At 48.3% G+C, this 18,478-nt stretch overlaps 1 long non-coding RNA gene across 1 annotated transcript; it reads right to left on the bottom strand.

The window, feature by feature from the left end:
• Positions 1-212: 212 nt before the first annotated feature.
• Positions 213-18,283, bottom strand: LOC144114298 (uncharacterized). Its single transcript, XR_013310997.1, has 2 exons — positions 17,458-18,283; positions 213-470 (listed from the first exon to the last, which is right to left on the bottom strand). It is a non-coding gene; the product is annotated as an uncharacterized LOC144114298 (long non-coding RNA).
• Between the last annotated feature and the right edge of the window lie 195 nt (positions 18,284-18,478).

The following is an 18,478-nucleotide window of genomic DNA, read 5'->3' as shown; positions in this document are numbered from 1 at the left end:
GGCACTATGCGGTCCTGCAGCAACACTTCAGACTGTGATGCGACACACGGCAAGCACTTACCTCAAAGATGAGTAGGTTACTCAGAGGAAACAATGTGGTGGTTGGGTATGGTCTTAAAAAAAACAAACTGCTTTGTAACACGTTTTCCTATACGGCCAACGAAGTTGCTATTAATTTATTCATACGCTTCATTAATTACTGACAAGGCATGTCGGTAGGAATGCTTTATTTGGCAAGGAAGTCCTGGCCGACATGGGCCTAATGCGACTGCCTGTAGGCCAAGGTGCAGACTTGTGGGCACAATCTTGAGCCAGTATTTATTGAGCCAGATATTTATTTTTCAGGCCAACCTCTCTGCCTTTTCCTATCAATAAACCCTCTCTCTTGAGCCAGTAGCCTGGAACGGGGAATAGGTGCCTTGGACCAGAGAATGCCGCGCCATGCAAGGTCGGCTGCTGCAGTCCCTCCACTAGTGTCAGTCATACACAGGGTTGGATGCCATGAAAAGAGAAAAAAGTATGCAAGCTCAGAACAATAAAATGCAACTGAACCACTACGAGAAACCCACAAACAAATACACAAAAAATGGAATGCTTATAAGGAAAAAAAGATAAGCACATCTCCCAACAGGCTACAGCAGCAGCCCACACACTCCTGTAGTGGCTTTTCGTATGGACATTAGAAAGACCCTTAAAAAAAAAAGGATAAAAGGAACATTGTTCAAGATGTTCCAGAAAAATCACACACAAAAATAAGTGTGTACAAGGCAGAGACCAAGAATGAATAAAAATAGTCAAGACAAACAACGAAAGGGTTTCTGAAAGACTTCTGACGCTGGCACACAGGAGGTCACAACCTCCATATGCTAAACCCAAAACCTTAAAGGGACGGAGGCACCAAATTTTTGGTTGGAGTGCTCTTAGTTTCAAATATTGCATACTCCCACCAGGCGTGATACGTGCTCCGCGATTCAAATATGCCGATTAAATATTATCACATTATTTATACTGAGCGATTCCGGTTTCTGAGTGCCAGGGTGCATTATGACGTCACTCCCGAGGAAGAGCAACAACCCTGGTCATGTGGGCTCCAAAAGTAGTGACACAGGGACCGCTGCATCGTCTGCTCTCGTACACATGCTGCGCATACCAGGGCCTTTCGAAATGCCGGCCATCACTGCGACATGCTTTATTTTCGAGTAGTTCAAATTATAAAACAGATATTTGAAATTACAATACAAACGTTTCCACAAAATGCAGTGATGAAAAGAAGCATTTCATTCCTCTTCATAATTTATCGCATCCTAAAGCTTAATGAGCATCTCAATGAATGAGGGAAAATCATGTAGAATGGTACAATTAGTCTGAGCCATAACTGTCTTCAGGAAAAAACATGACAGCTTGACTTTGTAAGCTGCCGAACGACAATCCTTCGGCTTTTCATTTCTTGGCCTTTTGGCGAAGATCATAGCACCGAAGCGCGGCCTTGTGGTAGAGCATCCGCCTCACATTCGGGAGGTGCTGTGTTAGATTCCCAGTGCCGGCGGGTACCCACCGGTTTTAAGATTTCCCCGCCATGGTGCTCGGCTCATCTAGGGTGAGATGCTTGGGACAAGGGTCTTCGACCAAACTGCTGCCTTGACGAATCAGAGATAAGTTCCGCCGTCAAGCAACCCTAAATCCACCTCGTGCGGTAGAAGCCCATCTTTTTTTTTAACCCGTCATGCACACCTGCAGATGCGTGTGAGCCAGCCACAATGGTAGCAAGCAAATACCGCTGCACTTTGCTCGAAGGGGGTTTGTGAGCGGAGAGAGCTATGGCACATCTCTCTTGAGGCTAGAGAAGTGAACGTTGTAAGTTTTGTAACTGGCACAAGGCGGGAGTTTTGGAACTGCAGGTTTTAACCACGTGGAGACGTTTTTGTGCCCGTATTTGACGGGAATTTTGAGGCATAGGCTATCCTTCCCACGCAGTGCACCCCTGGAGAGCTGAGCACTAGGCCAGGGGACCGCCTGTTCCCATTGTATTAATTGGCTGGTGGACTGGAGGCCGCGGGAATCGTACCCACGACCTCCCGTAGCTGAGGCGAGCACTCAAGCACGAGGCCATGGCTGCGGTGGAGATGCTCTTGTCACAGTTCAGACACTGAAAAGGCGTATGACGTGATGTGGCATTGTTGAGAAACATTAATGACACAAAAAATCGATGAACAGCAGCTTAAGCTACAACAAGAGTGAGAGCATTAACAAGACGACCTCTTCCACACTCCCTTGTGACACCTCCGGGTGTGGAATGCTGCCCCAGATGCAGCATTCTTGACTGGACATGGCCCACCTAACTCTTGTGTATGGGTTTCACCACACTGGAATCCCTGGCCATAACGGACCCACAGATGCTGGCACATTTCAACTAGGAATCTGTGCAGGAATTTCAGCAGCTGTTTCCCTTCTCATTAGATGAAAAGGGCCTTGGTGATCCGGAGTCTTAGATTTGGTAGTTTGTTAAAACTATGCTCACAAGCTTTTGCTTTCTTCTAATGGTTGATAAGAGTGGTGGCCATATGTGCTGACATGTGATTTCACAAAAGAAACAAACTCTACTTTGAGAAAATTCTGGAGAATTTCTAAACGGAACACTCTGCATGCATTCAGGGGCTCCATACACTGCTCATTGTACTGCAAAAGAATATTTCATTCATTCAAGAAGGAACCCTTGAACAAGAGGGCTGACAAAGGTTGGTTTGTTCATCACTGAGAAGCACTGCCTTTCACTGCCTTTCCTATGAAGGCACACACTGGCATCCCTTTCGATAGCAGCAATGCCACAGGACAAGCACCAAGCGATTTCCACAAAAAGTAACAGCTTTTTACGACCTCGTCATCACAGCTCGAACCGCAGAGAAACTAGCCTCTATTTGTTTGTTTCCACAATAGCCTACAAGATTGACGAGGCCTGAGAGCAAGATTTACAGATCGATTTTGATGCCCCACTGGGGTCGCGTGGCACCTCGCATCAGTATACTGAAAGTGCATGAATTCTGCACATTACTATGACTACGGCTTATTCCACAGAAAATACTTTTGAACGTAGCTGTGTCTATTCATATACACCAGACCAAATTTAATGAGGAATGTGGCAACCTGTACAGAACCAACCAGTATATTGCCACCTGGTGTTCTCAGGTGGCGCTGAAGTGTCTTCGAAGACGTTGAAGTGTCTCTCGCTGGCTGGCTGGCTGCTTGCTGTATTCTGCTGGTTAGCGACCTGTCTCCCTGTTTTCCGTTACATATTTTGGTGTAGGCGCTGGGTAAAGATCCCTGTATATGTCTCATACTCCTCCGGATACCCTGGGCTCCAGTCCTTCGCTAGTGGACACCCCCGTGCACCGTGCTAGCCGGAGAAGTCAAGGCCTACCTCCCGAACACGGGCTTTTGGAGTCTGCCAGAGCACCCACCCATCGACCTGTCATGCCAGCTGCTGCCTACTACACCTTGCAGAATCCGCGACTGCCCAAACCATTCCACGGCAGTCAGCTCGAAGACGTAGAGGACTGGCTTCTCGAGTTTGAACGCGTGGCCTCATTCAACCAGTGGGACGACGCCGCTAAACTTCGAAGCGTCTTCTTTAGTCTCGAAGATGGTGCACGTACCTGGTACGAAAACCGAGAAGACGCCCTAATCTCATGGCACGAGTTCCGCCGACGCCTGCTGGAGACCTACACCAGCACGGATCGTCGAGAACGGGCTTTGCAGTCTCGCATTCAGATGCCGAATGAGACTGTAAGCATGTACGTGGAGGATATGACTCGGCTCTTCCGGCGAGCTGACCCGGCCATGCCCGAAGATAAAAAGGTGCGCCATCTCATGCGCGGCGTTAAAGAGCAACTTTTCGCTGGCCTCGTGCGCAGTCCACCTGGGACTGTTGCTGAGTTTCTCTCGGAGGCGGTCACGATGGAGAAGATGCTCTTGCGGCGGTCTACCACCTACGACCGGCCGGTACTCGCCGCTTCACTTACAGAGCCGCTTCCTGCCTTCGGGGCTAACTTTGGTCTTCTCCGCGACCTGATCCGCTCCGTTGTGCGCGAAGAGCTCCAGGCGCTTTTCGGTGCTCCCCTGCCGACGGCCGGCTCTCTCGCTAGCCTTGTCCGCGAAGAGGTTCAAGCCTTGAGACCTTCGTTCCCGTCCGTTGACCCGCCGCCTTTACCAACGGAGTGCCGTCGTCCAACGTACGCTGAAGCCTTGCAACGTCCTGCGCCCTCTTCGGCGCAGTTTCCTCCGTCCAATCAAGGCTCGCTGTTTTCCGCACACCCCGACACGTACTACATCGACAATCGACGATCACCCCAGCGGAAGACGGACCTGTGGCGTGCTCCGGATCGGCGGCGTCTCTGCTTTCACTGCGGGGAACCCGGTCATCTGTATCGCCAGTGCCCGTATCGACAGCTTGGGCTGCAGGGGTTTCCTATCGACATGCCCCGTCCACCAAGAGGTCAACGACCCCGGGAGATCGAGGACTACGTAGCCCAGCAGCGCATGGCGACAATTCCCCAGCGGCAGTCTCGGTCTCCATCACCACGCCGACCTTCGCCACAGCCCCAAAGCTCCTCCTGGATGGCGCAGAGACGGTCGCCAAGTCCCCGCCGGGAAAACTAAAGAGAGCGACCTCAGGGGGCGAGGCCGCTGGCAATCGATCTGAACAAGACCCCCCGACAACGCGAACAGCGACCGACCGCGATTTAAAGGCAACGACTGCAGTACCTGAACTCGGAGATCGATTCTCGTTGGATATACCCGTGCTTCTCGATGGCTATAAGGTTAGTGCTTTGGTGGACACTGGCGCTGATTTCTCGATTTTAAGCGGAAAGCTAGCGGCGCTTCTTAAAAAAGTAATGACACCATGGTCCGGCACGCAGATTCGCACGGCTGGCGGACATGTCGTAACTCCGCTTGGCCTATGCACAGCAAGAGTCCAAATTCGCAGCTCCACATTTGTTGTCAGCTGCCTAGTTCTACCGAACTGCTCCCGTGACTGTATCCTTGGCGTTGATTTTCTCCGAGAGTATGGAGCTATTATTGACCTCCGAAAGCGCACTGTCACATTTTCTACCGAGAAAGCTGATGTTTACTCCGAGGACTGTCCACGCCGCGCCGCCCTTAGAATATCCGCCGAGAGCGTTTGGATTCCGCCACGCGCCAGCGTTTTTGTGAGTGTTCACTGCGACGGTCTACGTGAAGGGACAGCGGTCGCAGAGGGCAACCTGTCCCTTTTGCTCACCCACGGCATCTGCTCAGCGCGAGGTCTCATCCATCTCCGCGACGGCTGCTCTGAGCTCCTGGTGACTAACTTCTCTAACGAGCCCCGGCACCTTTTTCGTGCTACTGCCATCGCATTCGCCGACCCCTTAGCGGAGGTTTCTGAATGTTTCGCGTTCGAAGCTGTTAGACCTGTGCGCCCATCCCTTGACATCAGCCCGGACCTTTCGGTGACTCAACAGCGAGAACTACGTGCCCTCCTACTTGAATACTCCTCCTGTTTCGCTTCTTCGTCGAAAGTCCGGCAAACGGCTCTTCTCAAGCACCGCATCATTACGCCCGACGATGCCCGCCCCATCCATCAGCAGCCGTACCGTATCTCACCGAAGGAGCGTGAGGCGATCCAAACGCAGGTGAAGGAGATGCTTTCAGATGGAATCATTCAACCTTCCAGCAGCCCCTGGTCTTCACCTGTCGTGCTGGTGAAGAAAAAGGATGGGACACTCCGCTTCTGCGTGGATTATCGGAAACTGAACAACATCACCAAAAAAGACGTCTACCCGCTGCCTCGTATCGACGACTCGCTCGACAGACTTCGTCGCGCCCAGTACTTCTCCTCCATTGATTTAAAGAGTGGGTACTGGCAGATAGAGGTCGACGAGCGGGACCGCGAAAAAACGGCGTTCGTGACACCCGACGGACTGTACGAATTTAAAGTGCTACCTTTTGGGCTATGTTCAGCGCCGGCAACTTTCCAGCGGATGATGGATACCGTTCTCGCTGGACTAAAATGGCAAACTTGTTTGGTTTATCTCGATGATGTCGTCGTATTTTCCGAAACCTTTGCCGAACACCTTGAACGCCTGAGGACAGTATTAGATGCCCTCCGATCGGCCGACTTAACGCTAAAGCCCGAGAAGTGCCACTTTGGGTACAAAGAGTTGAAGTTTCTCGGTCACCTCGTGAGTGCCGATGGCGTTAAGCCCGACCCCGAGAAAACTGCTGCCGTCGCCAACTTTCCTGTTCCTGCAACAAAGAAAAGTGTGCAACGTTTTTTGGGTCTGTGCGCATATTACCGCCGCTTCATCGCCGACTTTTCAAAGATTGCCGCACCCCTGTACCACCTCACGCGCAATGATACACAGTTCGTGTGGGCTGCCGAGCAGCAGGAGGCTTTTGCCGAGCTGCGCAGACGACTGCTAACATCCCCTGTTCTTGCGCACTTTGATGAAGAGGCTGAAACCGAAGTCCACACCGACGCGAGCAACGTCGGCCTCGGCGCCGTACTCGTCCAACACCAAGGTGGCGTGGAAAGGGTCATCGCGTATGCAAGCCGCACGCTTTCTCGCGCTGAAACAAACTATTCGACCACAGAAAAAGAATGCCTTGCGGTTATGTGGGCAACCATGAAATTTCGTCCGTACCTCTACGGCCGCCCGTTCAAAGTAGTTACCGACCACCATTCGTTGTGCTGGCTTGCAAATCTTCGCGACCCATCGGGGCGCCTAGCCCGATGGAGCCTCCGCCTCCAAGAATTCGATTACACCATTGTGCACAAATCTGGCCAGACGCACGAAGACGCTGACGCACTCTCTCGCGCGCCCGTCGGGTTAGCGGATGATAGCATAGAGGACGAGAGTGGTTTTATTGGAGTTGTCAGCGCCTTAGACCTAATGACCCGCCAGCGAGCTGACCCAGACCTGCGACCTATCATTGATTATCTGGAGGGCCGAGCTTCTGTCGTACCCTGACAATTTTCTAGAAACCTGCCGGCCTTCTGTCTCCGGAACGGCATTTTGTTTAAGAAAAACTCCAGCACTGTTGACCGAGCGCACCTCCTCGTCGTTCCGGCAGATCTCCGCGCCGATATCCTTCTTGCTTGTCACGATGAGCCGACCTCCGGCCACTTGGGCTTTGCCCGCACACTTGCACGCGTGCGCCAGGCGTATTATTGGCCCAAACTTTCTCACGCCGTCCAGCGTTACGTCAGAGGCTGCCGCGATTGCCAACGTCGTAAGGCGCCTCCTCTCAAGCCAGCGGGCTTGCTGCAACCTATTGAACCCCCTCGGACGCCTTTTGATCAAGTCGGCATCGATCTTCTGGGCCCATTCCCTGTGTCATCGGCCGGTCATAAATGGATCATAGTCGCGACCGACTATTTAACAAGGTATGCGGAAACTAAAGCGGTGCAGCGCGGTACGTCATCTGAGATCGCCCAGTTTTTTATGCAACAAATCGTGCTGCGTCATGGCGCACCGTCCCACGTAATCACTGATCGAGGTACGGCGTTTACGGCACAGCTCATGCGCGACGTGTTCGAGCTCAGTCACACGAACCATCGCAAAACTACTGCCTATCACCCACAGACGAACGGGCTCACAGAGAGACTCAACAGAACGATCGCCGACATGATCGCAATGTACATAGACTCGCAGCACAAAACCTGGGACGAGATTCTCCCGTACGTCACATACGCTTACAACACGGCCACCCAGGAGACGACCCGATTTACACCATTTCGTCTGGTCTACGGACGTGACGTTCAGACGATGCTGGATGCAATGCTTCCATGCAGCACTGATGACCACCCACTCACGCCAGACGCCGAGCAGTTCGCTCAGCGCGCCGAGGAAGCACGTCAACTTGCCCGTCTTCACATTCAGCGGCAGCAGGGCACGGATGCACGCCGCTACAACCTCCGTCATCGGCACGTCGAATACCATCCGGGAGACCAAGTTTGGGTGTGGACCCCGGTACGCCGCCCAGGCTTGTCTGAAAAACTGATGTGCCGTTACTTTGGACCGTACCGAGTTTTGCGCCGCGTCACCGAAGTGACCTACGAAGTTCTTCCTGACGGGACTGTGCAGCCTCAGCGTCGTCCACCCCGCTCTGAGGTTGTGCACGTTGTCCGCATGAAACCCTACTTCACGCGGTAATGGATAGTACGCTCAGTGTTCTGCTAGTTTTCGCGTGGGACACCTTCGCCCACCTCCCTTGTACATTTTTGTGTGCTTGTGCTGTTTTTTTTTCTCTTTCCACTGCCCATACTGCAACCCCGCTTTTGTTTTTCTTTTTTTTGGAGGGGGAGTAATGCCACCTGGTGTTCTCAGGTGGCGCTGAAGTGTCTTCGAAGACGTTGAAGTGTCTCTCGCTGGCTGGCTGGCTGCTTGCTGTATTCTGCTGGTTAGCGACCTGTCTCCCTGTTTTCCGTTACAATATACAATGCTCACTTAATTGAAGACAAGAAAAAGACAGCTAAAACAGACAGGCTGCCATGCCTAATACTCATTAGAAGCAAAAATATGTCATGCCAATAAGAATGGACAGTTTGGTGCACACTCACAGTATCGTTAAAACTCGTAGCAGACCCCTGCATTAATTTCAGTCCGTTCTTTTCCCAGACTTGACCACTTTCTATATGGTATCCCTCACAATTCCCCGATTTTTCCAGGTAAATGAAATTCCTCTTGACAATTCTAGGTTGCTAGACACCCTTTAAAACCGTCACAGCCCTTCAAAGAAATACAGTAGAACCTTGCTATTCTGTTCTTGGTTCGTGTAATCTGCAGTATCACAAAACCAAAAATTATGCATGTTGTGCTATTTTTATTCACAATATAAATCCTGGATAACTTTTCGAAACGATTCCCTGGTATACATGTCCATAATTTTGCCAAATTCTGACCATATGATGCATTCAGAGACCAAGAGAAAATGCCAGCCAAGCTAGCCATCATTTTTGGATGCTTTGCCCACCTGCACCTGAGCACTGCGGAGAAGACGCTGCTGCTGCCCCTGCACAATGGCAAGGACACAAAGCATCTTAAGAGCAGCTGCGGCTCTTCCACAATGCACAAGTGTAATGGGACAAAGTATCTGAAAACGCTAAGAAATAGTTGACGGACTGGACATGCCATGAAACTTCACCCCCATGGAAAACAAAAATATGGAAACAACTTGCAAGCGCTAGAAAAGGAACTGCTCAAAATTTGTGCCAGCACATTCACAAAAGTTTTAATGAAGTAAAAGTGCCAATAAATGCCAGGGAGTAGGAAATGGCACAAAACCTGGGCATAGAGACAGTCACGTGCAGACCAGCAAAAAAATTTTTCATAGGGGCTAATTCAAGTTTCTTGCTAAAACATTGCATTCATAACATCAAAAAAAAAAAAAAAATATGAAGAGGGAAAAGGGGGGGGGGGGGGGCGAGAAAAAATAAAAGGGAAGGTGGCATAAACCTTTGCCTTAAAAATGTAAAAGGCCCTATTTCATACCATTTGCAGAAGCTATCATGTCAGCATTTCGCATTCATTGAAAAGCAGTGTGCAATCACCTTGAAATCAGTGTGTGGCAGACTAGCCAGCAATTAAATTACTAATATAATTACAGTAATTAAATTAATTTTCTCGCTAATTTCTAATGTAATTCATTACTTTTGTGGCCTGGTAATTTAGTAATGTAATGAACTACTTTCAAGCAGTAATTTCACGGAAAAGTAATTAATTACTAGCAATATCACTTTTGCTGCATACCGAGTCCATGCTTCTCCTCGTATCTGCAATGTTTTGGCCTTGCGTTTGTGGAGATGAGCATATACAAAGCAAATATGCAGTTTATGGGGGTTTAACGTCCCAAAGCAATCGACTATGGCGTCCCTCAACTAATTCACTATGGCGTCCCTCGACTAGCAATCGAGGGACGCCATAGTGAAGGGCTCCGGGAATTTTGACCACTTGGGGTTCTTTAACGTGCACTGACATCGCACAGTACACGGGCCTATAGCATTTCGCCTCCACCGATAATGAGACTGCCGTAGACGGGATCAAACCAAAGTCTTTCGGGTCAGCAGCCGAGCACCATATAACCAATGAGCCAACGCGGCGACATCCAAAGCAAGAATAAACTACGGAGGGCACTAGAGACTACTTCCATGCTTTGAAGGCGAAAAACATTCACTTTTTAATTTATATTGTTTCCTTCCTTTCTAGTGACACACCTACTCATTAGCTATAGTCATAGGGCAACACATACATTAAATGAATCATTACTTGCCAAGAAGCAACGCGGTATTGTGGTCCATGGGTTGTGTGATCACCTCGCAATCTGAAGGCCCTTGGTTCAATTCTCTGCACACTTGGAAGAAATTTTTCTCTTTGCTGATGATGTCATTGGGGGTTATGGACCACTTTTCCTGGACATCGACAACAACGCCGGGTATTGATGTTAATGTGCCATTTAAGGCTTGTGCCTTAAAAACGCGCAAGCAGTAATAACCAGCACCCCAGGAAAGCGGCGCACGCGGACGAGAGGTGATGTGCACACACGCGTCAGCACTGCTACGCATCTCCCTGCACTGCATAAGGTCTCACACACAAACGCACTGCATGGCCACCAGAAGAGCTCGATGACCAAGGAATGCCATTTGGCACCTTTGCGCAGACGCACTGCGAGTGCTTGAGCAAGTACCTTGACGTCGCCACATTCACAAGTCTCAACTGACATGTATAAGAAAGTTGGCCATGATTTGTCGGGTTTTTGAGGCCTCATCTGAGGCCGTATTTCTAACTCAAGGGCAAGATAGGCAACAAAGTCCCAGCAAGATGAAATGTATTTCCACCAACTTGCCTCCAAAACAAATCAATTGAACAGCAGAATTGGCAGCTCCTCGCGCACCTGTGCACTTCTGGGATGATGCGTGGATAAGCAGTGAATACACTCCTGCTGTTTACTTGGATGACAAATTCTTCAAAATCAGGATGGTGGAACCATATTACACATTGAACGATGTACTTCTGATTGAAGAGTGATATGACAAAGACCTCATCTACATCAGCAAAGCGGCTGTTCAAATTGACTAAAGAGGGGCAAAATTTCTGACGCCCATTTTCAAGCTCAGTGGTGGTGCAAACGAAAAAAAAATTAGAAATTTTGCACAAACTATGACCAATGCGCAACATTTTAGCATCAAAACTAAGCAATTTTCATTACTTAAGGCAGGTAATTGTAATGTAATGTCATTACATTTTGAGACCAGTAATTTGTAATGTAAGTTAATTACTTCCATGATTTCTAGGAAAGTAATTAGTAATGGAATTTAATTACTTTTCAAAAGTAATTTTGCCACGTATGGTGTGTGGTCAGCGGCTGCCTAGGGAACTTCTCAGTGTCCTAAGTTCTTACGCAAACAATGACACACCACCCAGTTTCCTATTATTGACAATGTTCATGAGAAAATGGAATATTGTGACAAAGACGACGATGCTGGCTGTGGTGCGTTACAGAGCACTCGCGCTAGGCCAACGGCCATTAAATTATATCTCTGCCATCGTTCATCGCAACTCACTCTTTGGACAGCCACCACGTAACAATATTATACACCACACAGCATTTGCATTGGAGGGAATGGCCAAGAGCATTTTCCATTTGGTTTCCTGCGTGCTAAAGGAATATACACACATAATTTTGGTGGCATGTTTTCTTCTCTACAACGATGCAGAAAATACTACTACGCATGAATCACCATGTGATATTTGCCCATGGCCGCTAAATAATTTATAATTGAATTAATTTTTTCTGTCACGCTGTTTCAGTTTCAACAGCCGAACAATTGCTGTGACGTCAAAGAGTGCTTTTGTGTCATGTGAGGCATAAAAAAACGACCATATAATCGCTGCTTCATCGTTATGGTTTACTGCACTGCTGAAGCCAGCCTTCCTCAAGAGCCGGAATGTGGAACTAATGTGGAAGCAGCGATTATATTGCAGTTTTTTCATGCCTCACATGACCTGTAAGCACACGTTGGCGTCACAGTCCTCATTCGGCTGTTGAAACTGAGACCGAAACAGCACAAGAAAGAAAAGCTATTATAAATTATTTAGTGGTTATAGGAGAATACCAGGTGGTAATTCATGTATAACAACGCCTTACGCATCATTACAAACAAAAAACACGCACCCAAAAGTTAGGTGTTTATACTGCTTTAATTCTTTAGACACACCAATCTGCTTACTGATCTTGCTTTGCAGTTCATCTGCTGAGTGACTTAGCGATATCACCTGAGAATTGCAGATTACTAAAATATTCTCCATTAACTCTTATCCCCAACTGCTCCCAATCCAGGCCTCGGAATAGAGCAGGTATTCCTAAATACCTCCTGTTTACAGGAGGTATTTTGTTGCAGTTTGGTATTGACACTGTTGCTTCCATCATTGGCAAAACGCCATCCAATGAAAGTAACACCTACATGGAAGCTGAAGACAGCTAAACTTGTACTGTTGGAAAAAACTGCATGCATGCTAGACACTTGCTTGTTCACTCAAATACGGCCTAATAGAGCAGCTGGGATACGGGAACTGGCTTACATACCTTCGAGGCTGCACTCGTAGCTATGCGATTAAAAGGTTTCACCTGCGCATTCTTTGAAATGCCTCAGGTATCATCTTTTACCAGGTCAACGGATATACTCAGGCTGCTTTCAGTTCGGGCATATTGTTACGTGGCGACCAGCCGAATAATAAGCGGCGATGAACGATGGCAGTGAGATCATTCTAATGGCCGCTCGCCTATAGCGCGACCTTTCTGTTCCCACGACACTGCCAGCTTTGTCGTTTTAGTGACACTACCCAAGGCTGCCGAGCGATCGTCCTGATAGTGAATAGAAGAAGACACCGACGGAGAGCTGGCAGAGTGGATATGGGTTCAGAGGAGGACGGTACAACAGAAATGGCATGGGGGGAAGTGCTGGCTGCCACAATGAAAGATATGTGTGAATGAATCCTGGTCGACGAAGCCCTTGAATGCACCGAATGGCATGGGCAGGGGGGCGGTGTCCTCACGTGTGGGGGTAGCGTTGTCATGTCAATGTGTCTTGTGGTCAGGGCGGGGGACGGGACTGAGGTGAGCGGAGAGGTCGGTTCAGGTTCGGCGGGCTGGGGCACAGCAGGGCGAACCAGGTGCACACGGCCGACGATTACGGCAGGCGGAGGACTCCGCCAGAATGGGGATGATACCCCGCATCTCACACCAAATGTTAAGTGGCGACCAGCCGAATAATAAGCGGCGATGAATGATGGCAGTGAGATGATTTTAAAGGCTGCTCGCCTATAACGTGACTTTTCCGTTCCCGCACCACTGCCAGCGTCGTCGTCTTCGTGACAATATTGCCGCTTTGCACACAGTTTTTCCACAGTGCCGCGAGGTATGCCTTAACGAGGTTTTACTGTACCTGTGAGTACTAACGTTGCTGAATTTGATGCGTCTCAATGTGAAATCTGAACAGATTCATAAACCTCCTGCATTAAGGCCCATGATCCAACTATAAAATTGAAGCTCTGATCTATTGCTATGCGATGCATTCAGAACAGGTGCTGCCCTTGATGGTCTCACAGATAACTTTGACCACAATGGCAACAAAGGCATCAAAGGTTGCGTCCAAACTATAGCTCTCCACCATTCGTGGCATGTTTTCTGCTGCTCTGTCTTTTTCCACAGTGGCCCACTCATAACTCACCTCAGTTCTGACTGCGGGGCCAATCCAGCAAACAAGTCTTATGCAGTGCTCTTCGGATGAACCTTATGGCCATGCCACTGCTCTAATTACACCCCACCACTTTCGCTCGGCCCCATGGCGACATTCCTAACAGAAGTGGGGGAAGGAGGAGCGCCACGAAAGACAAATGTACAACAAAGACGTAGTTCAGTGGCCTCGCTCAAAGCTCTTGCCCTGAGCTCAAACAGCACAGGTACTTCTGGTTGAGCTTACAACTTTGTCATGCCCAAGCTGACAGCTCACCAGCCACACACATCGAAACAAATTTTTAATTACACATGCCAACAATGCCACATCTATTAAGATATGGAAGATGGTGTTAAGCCATCTATGCTCTAACCAACTCAAAATTCTTACCACTGTCAAGCAGATGATCTCGGTTCTCTTCGGCAATACATCCAGCTCATTACTCTTCCCAGCTATGGTAAATTGTCATTTTGACCTCTCAGATTTTCTCACCAAGAGGCACAAGGGCAATTGGTTAACTGTATGGTTCTTGGGACCAAGCGCCATTAAGCAATCACTACAAGCTCTGGGCAAACACTCCCTGAAGTGGCCACCGAAAATCTTACTCCAAAGCTGCAAATTATACTGTTTGAAAGGGCATTACTTTTTTTTATTTCTTTGTACCTCAAAGGCCCACAAGGGAGTATTACATGAGGGGTGGGCTGACATGTATTAAAACCTCCTGCCACAGAATTTTTCAAGAAAGGCAAACTGAAGAACTAAACTGTTCATCTACATCCTTGAGGCTTTTTTTCCTCCCGTAATTCCTACTGCACTAGAAGCCGTGTGTTGGTGCTTGAATCTGAATGCCACACACACCCATATGCATGCAGCACACATCCTTTTACCAGCATAGCACCACGTAAGATCATGTCAATGCCTCATTTGGGGACAAGGGGTGCAAGCACACAGAACAGTAGGAATAAAACGCAAAGATTAATGTTGTGTGAGTCACTCCTGTGCTCTGTCTTTTGGGCTGCAAGTCTCAAGATGAACAACCCCCTCCCCATTTCCTCAAAAAGTGAAACTACAACGAACATCTACTGTTAACTTGTGAAAGCAAAATGACAAACATAGAAGGAAGAACATAAACATGTCTCGTCCTTGTGTTTCTTTGTATTCTTCAATTACGGGAACTACTTCCTCGTTCAGCTACCTGTCCTACCTACATTCGTCTGCGACTTCTCGCCTCTCGCCACTGCTTGTCTCTAGGGGCACAAACGTTGCCAGTTTCACAGCAGGAGGCCCACCTTCAAAATTATAACTTGCTAGATACGTGACAGCCTAGTTGCTTTGTTCAGTATACAGGCAGGCTTTGTTCATTTGGGGTCTGCAGGTGAAAGCTGTTGTCTTAATAGTGAATGTTTCCACGTTTCCTTTGTTTCTTCTTTCTATGCAATGGCTAGGACAAAAAACAGTCGCCCGCCCAATGCAAAGGAAATAGCCACATAATCATAAGTTCTCTTCCATTTCGCTGCACTTTCTGCACTAGTTCAAGAAGTGCAGCATGAGTTCTTGGCTGGCTTGCACTCGCCGAAATGGAAGCGCAGCTGCGGTGCAGCAATATGGCGGTGCCCATGTGTAGGTCGAAGAAGCGGAGAAGGTATGGCACTAGTTATTTAATGAAATGATGACAGTTCTTTTTTGAAAGGCTTATGGCTTATGGGGGTTTAACGTCCCAAAGTGACTCAGGCTATGAGGGATGCCATAGTGAAGGGCTCTGGAAATTTCGGCCACCTGGGGTTCTTTACTATGCACTGACATCACAGTACACGGACCTCTAGAATTTCGCCTCCATCGAAATTCGACCGCCGCGGCCAGGATCGAACCCGCGTCTTTCGGGTCACGGGTTTCACCCTGGCCGCGGCGGTCGAATTTCGATGGAGGCGAAATTCTAGGGGCCCGTGTACTGTGCGATGTCAGTGCACGTTAAGAAAGCATAGAGACCTAATTTTGGTGGCATATTTTCTTCTCTATAATGATGCGGAAGACACTACTATGCATGAATCACCATGTGGTATTCGCCTACGACCGCTAAATAATTTATAATCGAATTTCTCTGTCATGCTGTTTCGGCTTCAACGGCCCGAACGAGAGCTGTGACGTCCAAGAGAGGTTTTAGGTCATATGAGGCATAGAAAAACTGCGATATAATAGCTGCTTTATCGTTTTAATTTACTGTAGTGCTGAAGCCAGCCTTCCTCAAGAGCAGGAATGACCACAAATGTAGAAGCACCAATTATATTGCAGTTTTTCACGCCTCACATGACCTAAAACCTCTCTTTGATGTCACAGTCATCGTTCAGCTGTTGAAACTGAAACATGACGAGAAAGAAATTCAGTTATAAATTATTTAGCAGCCGTAGGAGCATACCACGTGGTAATCCGTGTGTAATAATGTCTTACACCTAATTACAAAAAGATTGGTTTGGTTTATGGGGGTTTAATGTCCCAAAGCGACTCAGGCTATGAGGAACACTGTAGTGAAGGGCTCCGGAAATTTTGCCCACCTGGGGTTCTTTAACATGCACTGACATCGCACAGTACATGGACCTCTAGAATTTCGCCTCCATCAAAATTCGACCCCTGCGGCCGGGATCAAACCCACGTCTTTTGGGTCAGCAGCCGAGCCCCATAACCAAAGAGCCACCGCAGTGGCGTCATTACATTAAAAAGAAGAAACCACGCACTCAAAAGTTAGGTGTTTATGCTCCCTTAAATAACACCATGTGGTCAAAATTTCCGGAGCCCTTTACTACGGTGTCTCTCATAGCCTGAGTCGATCTGGGACGTTAAACCCCCATAAGCCATAACCTTTCAGCAAATAACTGTCACCATTTCATTAAATAACTCGTGCCATACCTTCTCTGCACCTTCGACCTACACATAGAGGAGGTGAGTGACTGTTTGAAGAGTCATAATGAAAACCTAAGTGGTCAAGTCGAGTCGCATGGGCAGCATTTCAGCGGTAATTCGTAAGTCGCCTGTGTGTATACATGCAACGATTTTTTTTCTTTCTGTGAAACGACCATTTCCTAGAGCAGGTTCATGGTAAAACTTCATTGCGATTTTCTGCTTGAAAATTCTTCCAAGTGTTTCTGACGTTGCACGCTGCTGGCACCACCGCGGAACTTCACAGCACTAGTGCAGAGAGTGCAGCCAAATCAAAGAAACCTATCATGACCAATCTTAACAAAGTTGTAGTTTGGGCTTGTACGTATAGCATATTAGAAGACATAGCGCAGCACAATGGGACAGAGAAAAGGAGCACACAGGACGAGCACTTATCCTTTGTGCTCCTTTTCTCTGTCCCATTGTGCTGCACTATGTCTTCTAATATCACCACAATGACCTGTCACACATTGCAACAGTGCCTTGTGAGCTTTATCCACCTCACAAGTTTCCAAACAGTCAAAGGACATCAAGCACATTGCCCACAATGTTCATCTCTTTAAGGGCTCTTTACACTATCGGCTGCAAAAAGGTCTTAAGCTTAGAGGCCTTAAAATTAAGCTTGCTTCTCTAGTTGCCTCATGCGCTCCATTCTAGTTGGCTACCTGGGCCCAAGCACCTTTCCCACGTAAAACCGATGCTCGGCGCAGGTGGCACAGCACTCATTTTAAAATTCTCACAGAGGGTTGAGGGCTCACCTTGTGGCGCCTTAGAGCCGTTGCTGCCTCAGCATTTTAACGTCCCATTTGTTCAGCCTCTGCGCCAGCAAGCCAACTCCGGACTCGAAGCAGGAATCGGGAAGGTCCGTGCATACCACAAAACTGCCAGTCAGTTTTTAAAGTCCTGTTTTCTGAAATAAATATGAATTTAAAAGAACATGTTTCGCGCTGCAGACACCAAAGCGTAATCACTTATCTCGCCGCAATTTTTGCAACTGCTTTAGAAAGCGAATTGTAAAAGCAGCACACATTTGTAAAGTGCAGCATTAAGTCAACACTCTACAGACTTTACCAGCCGCGGGGCCACAAAAAATCGGACCGCGTACAAAACTCATCGCACAAATGGTTAGTTCAACTGGACTGTTGTCAAAAGTTTCCAGCCTTTTTTCGGGAGGACGCAAAAGCTGGTAATTATGCGTGTTTTACATGACCATGAGTTACGTTGGGCTGGGTTGACAAAAGATATAAAACACGCTGAGCGCAAGCTCTTTTCTGTTGAACTGCACAAAGATTTTGAGCAGAACTTACGAAAAAACAGATGAGTCTTTCCCTCCGGGCCTTTGGGTCCACTGCCGGGCAGGCGGGCTCAGCGCTAGTCCTGGGTTATCTGCTAACACCAAATATTCGGGAGTAAGGTAGTTGACAACTGAATGCCGAGTGTCAGATAACGGGCAATCACTCAGTATGTGCATACCAAAAGATAGCAAGAACAAATTATTCACGTGCAACACGATCGCGCGCTCTTCCCGTCGACGACCCGACCGGCCATAGTGCTACTGAAACCAACGTCATGGGTTGAAATAACGCTTGCGTTATTTCAACGATTTGGCTTGGCTTTCCGTTATTACGACTATGGAAGTAACGCCGGCCGGAGAAGCTCTCCCTCGTGAGACTGCAAGAATCTCGCGAGGAACAGTTGATGCGCGTTTTGTAGGATGGTTCCATTTATCACGCCAAAAAAAAGCGCTGGCTAACAGCACTGATGAACTGCTGCTGCATT

This window comes from Amblyomma americanum, chromosome 1, assembly GCF_052857255.1.
Source record: "Amblyomma americanum isolate KBUSLIRL-KWMA chromosome 1, ASM5285725v1, whole genome shotgun sequence".
NCBI lineage: Eukaryota > Metazoa > Arthropoda > Arachnida > Ixodida > Ixodidae > Amblyomma > Amblyomma americanum.
The sequence above is the reverse complement of the archived record's forward strand: the minus strand, read 5'-3'. Positions and strand labels throughout refer to the sequence as shown.